This window comes from Microcaecilia unicolor, chromosome 3, assembly GCF_901765095.1.
Source record: "Microcaecilia unicolor chromosome 3, aMicUni1.1, whole genome shotgun sequence".
Taxonomy (NCBI): domain Eukaryota; kingdom Metazoa; phylum Chordata; class Amphibia; order Gymnophiona; family Siphonopidae; genus Microcaecilia; species Microcaecilia unicolor.
Window position 1 is genome coordinate 215,499,532 of NC_044033.1, and position 10,040 is coordinate 215,509,571.

Here is a 10,040-nt window from a genome sequence, read left to right on the forward strand (position 1 = left end):
CTTAAGTGCTTTGAAAAAATGCCTTAAAGGACTGTAGCTCAATTAAAGTGCTTGCTGAAATGTAGCCCAATGACCTAGGGATAGACAGAGTTGAGGATAAAGAAATACTAGGAAGAGAGTTATAAGCTAATATGTTACAAAAGTGAGAGTTGTGGAAGGATGATTTATTTATTTATTGTATTTGTATCCCACATTTTCCCACCTATTTGCAGGCTCAATGTGGCTTACAATATATCATGGATACTGGAAATAGCAAAAGATATACATTTGGTTTTACAGAAGGATTTTGGGTTACATGGTCATGAAGTTCAAGATAGTGGCATTACAGAAGACATTGACAGACATTAGGAATACAAGATAATGGTATTACAGAAGACATTATCAGACATTAGAAATACAAGATACTGGTGTAGCAGAGACATTGTAAAACAATAGACGTATTACGACGTTTGTAGGTGTATTTGGAGATATTACATATATTATTCTTTGTGGTATATCTTCTCAAAGAGATGCGTCTTTAGTAGTTTACGGAAGTTACTAAATAGTAGTAGTAGGTCAGTTCATAGGTCACCTTCAAGTAGCGTGGTAGCACGTTCCAGAGTTGCGTGCTCATGTATGAGAAGGTAGAGGCGTGTGTTAATTTGTATTTCAAACCTTTGCAGTTGGGGAAATGAAGATTAAGGAACGTTTGAGAAGATTTTTTTGCATTCCTGGGTGGCAGGTCTATTAGGTCTGACATGTAGGTTGGGGCATCTCCATGGATAATTTTATGAACGAAGGTGCATACTTTCAACGTGATTCATTCTTTGAGTGGGAGCCAGTGCAGTTTCTTACGTAGGGGCTTTGCGCTTTCATATTTTGGTTTTCCGAATATTAGTCTGGGCGCTGTGTTCTGGGCTGTTACTTTTAACAAGTTTAAGCGGGGGCATGCTACCTGGTTTCATGGACTGGTGTCATCCAGGTTACTGAAGCTGTATCGGACAAAGATGGTCTCAGGACCTACTCCTTGTGTTAATGTTGAGAGGAAGGGGAAAGAGGGAGGGAATCCAGTTACTTTCAAAGCTGTGAAACAATGTATTCTTTATGCTTTACAAGAAATTAATTTTGAAAGCATGCATAAGGGATGAAGCCCCGCACCTATGAGTGTGATTGGGTTGGATGGCTTGGGTAGGCTTTTAGGCTAATATCTAAGCAATGGGTTTTGGCTTTATAAGTGTTTTTGGACCCGCTTCTTACAGAAACACACACTTGAGGTAGAGAGGGTGGAGGATGAAGAGTGATCTGCTTCCTGATTATTACATTTCGTCTAGATGCCATCTGGCTGGGTCTTTATACAGGACTCATTAATTGAGGATGGATAGTGGGAGGGGAACTGTATGTGTGAGGGAATGACTGTTTAACCTCAGGGTAAATGATACGTATTAGCAGAGTGTGGGCTGTTCCTACATGGGCTCTCTAGGTAAGACCACCAGAATGGTCATATGCTGTTAATTTGTCTTTCTATGGTCTTTTGCTATGATCATTTGTATTGTTATGTACGATATTTCATTACATTTTTTTTTTTAATTTGAAAATCTTACAAGATGCCTATCTGCTGATAAGATAAAGGTTAAAAAAAAAAAAAAAAACACAAGAATCGTGCCTGGTGACATGCTTTGACGTCTTCAGACTTGCATGTACATTCTTAGAAGACAAAAACCATGACAGTAAACAATGTGCTTAGCAAAGGGAAAGGAGTGCACAAATGTCATGCGAGGATGGGAAGCAATTTTCAGTTTGCATTGGTAAGTTGCCACCTAGGAGAGGAAATGGTCAAAACACTAAAGGATTTGGGTTCAAATCCTGTTATGTCACTAAGCATGACCCTGGGCAACTTATTTAATCTCCTTTTACCTCAGATACTCACTTAGACTGTAAGATCTCAGGGGCAAGGGACTTGTTATATCTATGTGTAACTCAGTGTAAAGTGTTAGGGTAAGGGTACCATGTAAATGCAGAAATAAAATAGTTAATTGCAGTTTTGACTTTTTTATTTATTTATTTTAATCCTGGCACACATTTAGAACAGAATTTGTTATGTGTGGAGGATAAAAGTCGACTAGGCCAGGAGGTCAAACAGGTACCTAGTTTGAGAATCATCTACAAAACCAACATAGGTACCTATCTGACTTTATAAAAGAGCCTCACACAATTTGAGATGTTGTAAATACACACGGCCACATTTTAGCTGTTAACTTTCGCCCTTTAAGTTTCCCATCTGTTAAAAATCTGCTTTTTTACCCTCAGATGACTAAGATCCAGTAAAGGTTTTACCAACACAAACTCAATACAAATGACTCCAGCATTCTTAATCTCACGCATAGATTATTGTAATGAGATCCAAATCCTTAACACACAGATTCCTTTGTAGAGCAAATAGATATGATCACTTTACTCCTCTCATGATTAAACTCCCATTGGTTTCCTATTCAGTATCATTCTATTTTCAAAATCCTTTGCCACATAAAGCTTTCCATTTAGGATCGTTTCATATCTCGTTCACTCAGATCCTTGGATGCAAACTCTTTGGTTCTTCCTTCACCCTGTGCAGCTCACTATGAATCTACACGGTCCTCTGCTTTTTTCCTTCCTTGCACCCAAAGCTTGGAACGACCTCCCTCCCCCAATAAGAACAGAGCCTTCCTTTTCCCAATTTAAACCCCCTTAAAGACTCACTTTTTTCAATTAACTTATGGTCCTTTAGCCCCCTTACTTTAAGGTTATGACCTCATATTTTCTCACTTGTACTCCTGGGTTCTGCTGCCACGATGCCTTGGTTCTATATGTCTTTCCTTTACATAAGTACATAAGTATTGCCATACTGGGAAAGACCAACGGTCCATCCAGCCCAGCATCCTGTTCTTAAGAGTATGAAAGCGTTCTTCCCTATAACCAACTGGCATTCCTTGTTTCTTTTATGTTTGTTATTTTAATTATTGTAAACCGCTTCAACCAACTATAAACTATTTACATCTGCTCAGGAGCAGGCATAAATGATCTTGGCTGAACTGTGCATGTAGGTACGTATTTTATAAACTATGTATGTACTTTGTGACTTTGCCTAGGTTCCAACCCCAAACATGCCTACAAACGGGTACTGTAAAAATACGCATCTTCTTGTTGTACGATGTACTTTTATACATGCACCCAACAGGTAACTTTTGAGATCTTTTATGCGCGAGGAATCCTTTTACAAAATTAACCCCGTGGTGTCTCTCTCTCTCTCTGTTTTCACTAAAATATAAAGGGTACCCCCCCATATATTCACATACAGAAATAGAGAACCCTAAATATATATGCATTTGCATACGTATCGTATCTTGAAGCCATGACCTAAAACACTACTTGGAAAAGCAAATCATAAAGAATTCTCTATCTAGGGATGTTAAAGCTCCCATGATAATTTCCACAACAACAGGAATATTTATCACATCTGCTGTCAAGCCTAGGGGGCATTACAGCTTGTAAAATCTGACACCTGATAAACTTCAACTTTAAGATACAGATTGTCAGACAGACAGGCATTGGAAAGTCTTTTGATCCATCCTGCTGTCAGTACAAACTCCTGTACCTGAATCAGTATGTGTACGACTCAGTCCCTACAAGACCTTCATGCAATTAATTACACAAATATACACACGGAATATTCACTATACTGCAGGGGCTCTCAACCCAGTCCTTAGGGCATACCTAGCCAGTCAGGTTTTCAGGATACTCACAATCGGGGGGGGGGGGGGGGGGGGGGTTACTGAGTACCAGTATCTTTTTTCTTAGCCAGCTAAAATCGACTTATTGTCCTTGAGTATTAATGTAAGAGCCCAGGCTCTGAATATCAATGCTGCCTTTTCATAAGTTTTGCAGTTGGTTGTAGGGGGCGCATCCCTTAGTGATCATCTCACCCTTGAAGGAAGGCCTTCACTTGAAAATCAGACTTCTTTTTGATCAGGGAGGACTTGAACAGAGCACCTCTAATCAGTTCCAGACAGATGTTTGCCTATTCTGCTCTTAAAACTCTCCAGATCCCAACACCTGGGTAACTTTTTCCACTGCTTAGCTGCTTTCACAGTATTTTTTTTGGGTGGGGGAGGAGAGAAGAAGGGAGTTTAGGTGTCTCTAGTAGTAGTGCAAGGCAGTTACCATCTGTACCTCCCTATCCCTGCAGGGCTTACAAATTAAGTTTGCACCTGAGGCAACAGAGTATTAAGTGACTTGCTCAAGATCACAAGGCACACCAGTGGGATTTGTAGTCTGTCTTTTGTTGTTCTCAGACCACTGCTTTAACTGCTCCTCCACTCCATTAGAAAGTTCTTCCTACCTTGCAGGCCGATGCTCAGAATGCCTGCAGTAAAGCCAACCAACCGTGCAGAACCCATACCACCAGAACAGAGTAGAAAACAAGCTTGCCAATGCTCAAAGGAAATGGTATTCAAATTATATAAGTGTTGTAAAAGCAAAAGTAAGGAGATGTGCTTGGTACATGTACAGAAGAGTTTCGTGGTAAACTCAGCTCTTGTGCCAGGCAAACCCAAAAGCGAAGCACATGACAGAGCCTGTTTGCGCCTTTAAATATAAGCTTCTCAATTTTTTTTTCCTTGGAAACATATTTAAGCGCAGGAAACAGGCGTTAATGTTTGTTTTCATTTTTTGGTTTGCGCGGACTTGCAAACGTTTATTTCTTTGTACTGGGCTTACTGGCTTGCACAGACTTTCTTCCAAAACATATCAAAACCAGCAGATTTTAGAGAAAGAATCATGAGAAATCCTAAACACCCTAATGCCTACTCCAAGCTGGCATTAGGCCTTCAGCGGTAAGGGCAACTTTGTTTTGTGCACTGTTCTCTGAGCATTGGGAGGGAACAGGAGATTACCTCACTAACATCCATTTGACTACATTTGCATAACATTCATGCTAATATTTGGCATGTACATTGTCTGCCATGCTAGAATCCTCTGAGCATGTTGCGCAAACGCCAGCACTAGTCCAGTGTTAACTGCTTTTGCCAGTGTTACGTTTTGAGCATCGGCCTGTAAGCATTTAACCTATCCAGATGCAATTTAAGCTGCTTACTTTCTATCTTATCTTCACTGGGGAAAGATTGTATCCTCTACATAAAACCTTCCCAAACTAAAGACACCCAACTCTCGCCCTCTTCTCACATTACAGAGCCTTCACTGGGCAAGGATTTGAGGGAGAGGGTGTGTCTCCTCTGAAGCACGCTCTCTGGAACACACATTAGTGGCAACCACCTTGCTTCCCTCCAGTAGTTCCAACTGCTCCCCCTCTAGGGTGAGGTCACTCTCCACCAACCCTGTTAGAGAACATCTGATCCTAGGTCCCCTGCACCACAGTATTAAGGCCCAAATCGAGAGCCTGTCCCACTAGTATTCTTTTTAAACTGGCATACACGGCAAATTGGAAATACTTTTGGGCGGACAGGATGGACCGTACAGATCTTTAGCTGCCATCATTTACTATGTATATATGTTAAATATATGTACAACAAAGCCAAATCAGAGAACAAGAAGGGCGGCCAACAGACATGTTGAGATAATCAGTGCTACCAGATTACCCAGTTTCAAGAGGAAGAAGTTAGGTCAGTCCTTGATTTATGATGCATTATGGGACCTGTTGCACACATTTTAATGGACACAATCAGGGACTACAAGTACCACACTGCTTGGGATGCAAGTTCCAAACCAGGACCAGGAACCTGGTAACTTGGCAACTATGAACAACTTCAGCAGACGGTGCTGTGGAGGCCCTGCCACCTAATTCTTAAATGTAACCCTCCGTTCACGGCACTTTTTTGTGTTTCGTTTGGCAGAGACACTCAATCATAAGCATTCCACTGCTGCCCTCAGACGCATTGGGCGACCAGGGTTTCCTCCCCCCTGTGGTATATACCATCGCCTCCCTCCCTCTGCGTCCGCGCGAGCCGGCACCCTTCCCCCATCCTACCTTCATGCCTGAGGTCGCCCGCGACAGGCCCAACAACAATTTCCTTTTCTAGCGCCCCTCCCACCTCTGACGCAGCTTCTCTCCCGCTGCCGCGTTCCGCTCTACCGGAAACAGGAAATTGCGTCAGAGGGCGGGACGCTTTCCGGAGAGGGAATAGTCTTCAAGATGTGCGTCGCGCCGTCGCCGACTCCAGCGTGACGTGGGTGGGTGGGAAATCGGGGAAACTGTCAGATCGGGCGGTGACGGACGGTGAGGCTGGTCGTGGGTGACTGACCTCTGAGACATCCTGGAAGGTGGGACGGGAATGAGTTTGAGGAGAGAGAGAAGCTGGACTGGGACTTTGGGTTTTGAGGGAGCGATAACAAACGGGGAGGAGCAATAGTCGCGTTTCAGTTGAGTGGCTGCTTCTTCCGGTTCACTACTCGACGTTGATGCCTCCTCCTGCCTGCTTCGACCCCATTGAGTCCTTGGGGGGTTGGGTTGTCGGAGAGCTGCCTGGAGGAAAGGGCGCAGGACCCGTCGTTTGCAGTAGGCCTTGCGCGTGTCCAGTAAAAGCAAAGCTGCCAAGTTACCCATTCCAGGAGGGAGACTGGATTTCTGCCAACCTCATCCTGGTGCATTATGGGACCTGCTGCTCTCACTGCAATGGCTAGAATCATGGACTACAAATTCTACACTGCTTTGGGATGTAAGTTTAAGTCTCCCTCCTGGAATGTGTAACTTGGAAGGTCTGTAAAAGGCAGCCCGACCCGAGCCCGCGAAACGTCTCCTATACTTCGTTGCATTTGTGTACACACATGCATGGACTTGCACGTGCACTATACGTTCCCACACTGACTGCTGTGGAATGTGTAAATATAAGACTTTTCTGTGCTCTGTGGTTGTATTTTACTGTTAAATACTCATTTTTAAAATAAGGCTATTTCCCCATTTCCCCATTTCCTCCATTTTGAATATAATTTCTAAAAACCTTTGCAGTGTGTGAGGCTTTTATAAAATTATATATGTGGGTGTATGTGCATGACAATAAGTGAAAAGACATTTACATCCGTATGCCAGCAGTCCAAAGAGAAGTAGAGGATGACACAAATGACCTCTGATGCAGGTGGCTGTGCCCACCCAAACACGCCCGTGTCTGGTCTGTACTGCTGGTGCTATCAATAAAGACCCTGTTGTGTCACCCTCTACTTCTCTTTGGACTACCTGCGTGCCAATAGGAGCATGTGCACTTTTAAGAGGTCTGATATTTCTGAGGTCTGCATTTGAATGGATCTGTTGTTACCTATGTATTTTATTTTTAAAAGTAAGTATGTGTCCACATTAGGGCTTACGCACAATAGTTCCACTTTTCTTTGAATTGGGTGTAACTTTGTGAGACCATTTGTGCACTATTGTAGGACCCTCTTGGCTAAAGACAGTTAAACACGTACCGTAACTTGTTTATTTATAACACATGTCCAACATTATCCCCAGAGTAAGCTTCAGTTCAATATGGCTTACAGTTTAGATTAAAAATAAGAGAGTTTGAATTTCAATAATAATGAAGTAGTATGAAATAAAATAGAAATGTGTGTTGGCTTTTTAAAAAAATAATGAACCCTCTGTTGTAAAATTATTTACCGCGCATATTAATTTGGCAATGCATGTTAGGCCAATAAGGTATCGGAATCTGTAAAAGATGTTCCTCTCATCTTGATGAGAGAGGAACTTCATGAATGTATTAACAGCTGCCCTAGTTTAGTAAGTGATGTCATGGTGAACTAGGCAAAGTTCTTGAAATGAAAACTAGACAAAATGTCTGAACCTTAAATAACTAGACACAGAGATGAATTTAAGGAAACCCCCAATTTTTATTTTAAAAGAGTATTCCTTATCTGCACCAGTGGGCCATTGCCCTCCCTGACCAGAAGAATAGAGGCTGACAGTTTTGGTTTTCGCATTGAAATAGGCTCAAAATCTGACTTTGGCCATGCTGACTGAGCCATTTAGGAGGAGCTAATACTAGAATGGGGAGGCTGATGCTTATATTGGATCAGCTAGGAGAAGGGAGGGCTCATGTTGGGGACAGTTAGATGAGCTGATATAGCAAGCTATAACAGTGCCCTGTGCAGTTGCACACTGTGGCGCCTTCCCCCCCTCCCCCAAACAGAGTGCCTCTCTGGTTCCCCCCCAGCCCCACCCAAACACACTGCAGTATCTCCACCTGTCTCTTTCCTACCTACATTCCCCCACCCATCCACCTCTCTCATGTTCAGTAAGCATAGCAATGCTCTGCTGAACCTCTTGCTGAAGCATCTTCCAGACTACACAGTATCAGGAAGTGCACATCAAGGAGGGTGATATTCAGCAGTGTCTGGAATGCACTTTAGCAGGAGGCTCCGCACAGCATTGCTGTACTTACCGAACATACAGGTAAGAGACCTTGGTAACTGGAAGTTTTGGAGGGGGTAGGAAAGGGACGGGTGGAGATGCTGCAATGTTGTTGGGGAGGCACTCTGTGCTTCAGCCTACACCCACGAAGGAGTTGCAGTTCTAGCATCCCTACCTCTCGTGCCTTGTGCGCCTTGCTATGGCCCTGTTACAAGGGGATTGAGGCTGAGAAAAGGAGCTGATGCAGGGGTCATGGAAAGAGGACTGAGGCTGTGAGGACAGAGCTGGTGGGCATGAAAATGGAGAGGACAGATAACTATGAATGAATGGAGGGAGCAAGAGCATGTGCAGGGGAAGGTGATGAGGGAGGGTATAGGAAATGGTACTGGGATAAGGCAGAGGGAAGGGGAGAAGGTGGTAATGAGAGCAATAGATGTTGAGGAAGGGTGAGAGACACATGAGCTTTAGATACCGGAATTCGGGAGAGCAGAGACTCAGATTTAGATGGAAGATCAGAAGATGACAGCCTTTAATGGCAGGGTATTGTGAGTGAAGACTAAAGGATTAAATAGGGTGAACAAATAGGTTCTAAGAAACTGAGTATGGATTAGGACAGCGGGGACTAGGGGATTTAATAAAGAGTATTAGTAAGGCAGTGAGACAGAATACAGAAATACAGAGAGGGAAGATGGCATTTGAAGAGAGTTGAGAGGCATTTTAAGAGACAGATGGCTATGAAAAGGGTAAGAGACAAAAGATGAGAACAGGTCTTTGAAGGAGATGAGAGAGGGTGGAAATGGGGGAGGGACAGGGAGTAAGACCTAGAGGTGGAGAGAGGTTGAGTGGTAGGAAAAGAACGGGCTGGAAAGGAGATGAGTACAGAGGATAGAAATAGGTGACTAGAAAGTGGATGAAAGACAGGAGATGGGAATGCGTCAGACGGGTGGGGTATTTGGAGGACTAGGGAAGTTAATGAAAAATTGAATAACTGGTAAAAATAACGAAAATGGGAAGAGTGAGGAATGAAATCTAGATATAGATAAAAAATCAGATGACACTAATATGTTTCATCTTTTTCTCCATTTCTTTCAAGTGTAAGAGAGGAAGGGTAAAAGAGAGCATGAAGAAACAGAAAATGTAAATAAGACCCTGGGGGGAAAAATCCAACATGAGGAAGTGGTAAGGAGAGAAAAGTTTCAACCTAGTTAGAAAAATAAAATGATCAGACAACAAACATACAGATGTTTAAATCAGGGTTGTGGAGTCGGTACACCAAACCTTCATCTGTGACGCCTATATTTTTCCACTGTCAAATTCTGATGTCTACTGATATTAGGCTTTAAGTTTCTTGTTCTGGATCTAAAGTACTGATAAATATAGCTTTAGATCCAAAATGAAGATAGGTTTTATATGGTAAATTTATCATTTTTATACTTACAATGTTTTGTTTTTTTATTTTGAAGCTTAGCGTTGATACATGCCGACTCAGACTCCACCCGTAATTGTTTCTGACTCGGGCTTCACAGCCCTGGTTTAAATACTTGACAGGTATTAATGTATAAACAGTTCTTTATTTTGTCAGAGATGGGGAAGCAGTAGAAATAGAGTATATAAATTGAGGTTGCAGGGAGTTAGGAGTAACATTGAAAAATATTTTTTCACAGAGGGGCTG

At 42.6% G+C, this 10,040-nt stretch overlaps 1 protein-coding gene across 1 annotated transcript in view; it reads right to left on the reverse strand.

Annotated features, from left to right (window-relative positions):
* The window catches only part of LOC115464354 (alpha-1,3-mannosyl-glycoprotein 2-beta-N-acetylglucosaminyltransferase-like), a 45,302-nt gene extending 39,221 nt beyond the window's left edge, over nucleotides 1-6,081 (reverse strand). Inside the window, 1 exon segment of the mRNA XM_030194743.1 lies at nucleotides 5,999-6,081. The gene's annotated coding sequence lies outside the window, so the exon portion shown is untranslated.
* Between the last annotated feature and the right edge of the window lie 3,959 nt (nucleotides 6,082-10,040).